We start from the raw sequence: 2678 nt of genomic DNA, 5'->3' as shown, positions 1-2678 counted from the left end.
CCTGATGTCTCGGCCTCCTTGTTCACTGTTTCCACCTTCTGTCACCTCTGACACGGGGAGGAAACTGGCTAGAAGAGTCACAGACAAGAAGGTCACAACCAACTTTAAGGCTATCTGATGCTAAGGGCTTGTACAGATAGTCTGGAACTTTGAGAAAGGTATTGGACGAGCGCTGTCAGATGCCTACTCCCCACTAAGCATTACTGTCCCTATTCTCTGAATTACCTCTGGGACTGGTTAGGGTCTTCCGTGGTAGCCTCTAGTCATCCCAGAGCACAAACCCTAAAGTCCATGTGCAGTCTCCATGTTCAAGTATAAAGCTGTCTGGGAACCACCCCAGCAGCTGTAGTGTTCATACTCTGTAGTGTGTACTGGGTGGCACACCCCTGAACAAGCAGGCCAGTGGCAGCCCAAGGCAGGGGCACCCACAGACAGAGTTCCCACTGCCAAGCTTGCTCCTGTCCTATCAGGACACTGTCCCACAGTCAGGGTAGAAATATTGAGTTCAGAAGCCCCCAGCCAGATGAAGTCATGCTCTCTAGGAACAGGGATCCATTTCTTCACCATTAATTAAATGGAGTTTTCAAAAGGTGCCAGGAATATTCTTGGGAAGTGTCCTGGGATGGGGCAGGCAGGTCCTGGCTCTCTGGGTCAGGAGGGGGTGCTGGCACAGCTTCTTTTTTCTGGGCCGCCAGAAATTCATGAATTGCTCCTTCAATCTGTGGCCTGAAGATGTGGTTGGGTTTTGGATCCACCACCTGAGAAATAATCCTGTCTACTCCTGCTTCCAGCATCCCCGACTGAACCACACTCTGCCTCAGCCCATTTCGTAACTGGTTCTTGTTCATCCTAGGATTCCACTCCTGCTTGTCCAGATGTGTCGACACAAAATTATCCACTTTTTGCCTCAGGTTTTGGTAAGCTGGCTTGGTGTCCACGTCCGCCAGGCGGTCCCGGCGGAAGCTGTCAAAGAGGCCGCGGCTCTTGAGCTGCTCTATGATGAGTGCGATAAGCTGCTGGTCGCCTGGCGGCAGCGAGGCGGGGTTGCTGGGGCCGCCGCTCCCGCCTGCCCCGGCCGCCGCAGCGGCCCCTGCCGAGGCCTGGCCTGCGCCCCGCCGCCGCCCCCACCCCCAGCGCCCGCGCCGCCACCGTCTGCCATGCCTGCGCCCCGAGCCCGAGTGCGGCTCCTGCTCTGGGTCTGGGGGCCTGCGTTGTGCATGGGAGGTGGAGAACCCCACGGAGGCAGCTGTGGTGGCGACGGAGGTGGGGACGGTGGCAGAGATGGCGGCGGTGGCAGTGGTGGCGGAGGCGGCGGCCAGTCACACATTTCTTTAAGCATAAATTTTATAAAAACTATTTTACCACATATTTTTTCACTCAAGTCCCCTTCATTATTCAAGATATTTGGCTTCCGTAAATGAGTTATTTTCAGGTAACCTAGAGAATTTCATTTTGCATTTCTTACAATATAGGTCTACTGGTATCTAACTCTTTAGGCTATTATTTTATCTTTATTTCAGCTTCCTTTTTTTCACCACAAAATACAGAATTCCAGATTGTGAGGTTTTCCAATCACCATAAAGAAGCAATCTCAATTCTTTCTGTTCTCATTCCTAAGAAAATGTCAAACGTCTTTCTTATTTTTGTTCCTTAAAATGTAATATGCCTGTTTTTCCTGTGGCTACTTTTGTGACTTTTTTCTTTACTTTTGATTTACCTTGTGCTTATCTTGCTGAGCTGCTAAGATCTTTGGGCTGACATCATCATTCATTTTGGAATGCTTTTCCCTTATATCTTCAAAATATCTCCACGTGCCACTCCAATACATGGAGCGCAATCATTTGATTTCGTCTGACAGGTATCTAACAATATATTTTTATTTTCTTTCAGTTTTTCTCAGATTTTTAGTTTAGACAATTTTGATTGACCTAAACTGCATTTCAACTATCATTCAACTTCTGACTCATTTTGTTGCTACACCTAATGATTTTTTAATTTCAGATATTGTTTTTTCTCCAATTGAAAAATGCCTATGTGTTTGTTTCTGGGGTTTTTTGTTTGTTTGTTTTTCTATTCCCTATAGGCATACTTAGGTCTGCTTTTTGCTCCAAGTTCTTTAACACCTAATAATATGTGCAAAATCTTGGCCTGCTTGTTTTCATATGCAGGTCATTTGTGAGCCTGTTTGTTTTGAATTTTTCTCTTTAATAGCAAAGTTATCTTAATTGTGGTTTCTATTTGTACTCCATTGCTTATACTATATATTACCTTTTCTCCTACAGCAGACATTAAACATTGCTATAAAACATGAGAGACTGAAGATGATATTGTTTTTCCAGAGACCTCACACCCTTCCCTCTGTAAGTGAGCCTGGGAAGAGCTCGTCATTCAGTTCTAATAGAGTACTGATCTAAATAGGGCTACTTGAAGCCTTACTTGACTTAAGTTCGACTTTGGTTTTGAAAGTTTTTAGGGTGAACTCCATTCTTCTCTTCAGCAGGGTTTTGAGATTTGATCTCACAAGACTAGAAAGAGGGATAATTTTATGTTTGAGAATCTTTACTAATGTTATCCTTGTGGACACTTGTCATTAAAAGTCATCTGATTTAAGTTTGTTTCAGCAAAGTTCAGTTTTAGGCTTGCTCCTCCACATCTCCATAACCATGAGGCAATTGGTT

At 45.4% G+C, this 2678-nt stretch overlaps 1 pseudogene; it reads right to left on the bottom strand.

Annotated features, from left to right (window-relative positions):
- Window positions 1-566: 566 nt before the first annotated feature.
- Window positions 567-1159, bottom strand: LOC143640315 (biorientation of chromosomes in cell division protein 1 pseudogene; annotated as a pseudogene).
- Window positions 1160-2678: the final 1519 nt, after the last annotated feature.

The sequence above is a fragment of the Callospermophilus lateralis genome, unplaced genomic scaffold (genome assembly GCF_048772815.1).
Source record: "Callospermophilus lateralis isolate mCalLat2 unplaced genomic scaffold, mCalLat2.hap1 Scaffold_181, whole genome shotgun sequence".
NCBI lineage: Eukaryota > Metazoa > Chordata > Mammalia > Rodentia > Sciuridae > Callospermophilus > Callospermophilus lateralis.
Note: the sequence above shows the minus strand (reverse complement) of the source record. Positions and strands in the feature narration are given on the sequence as shown.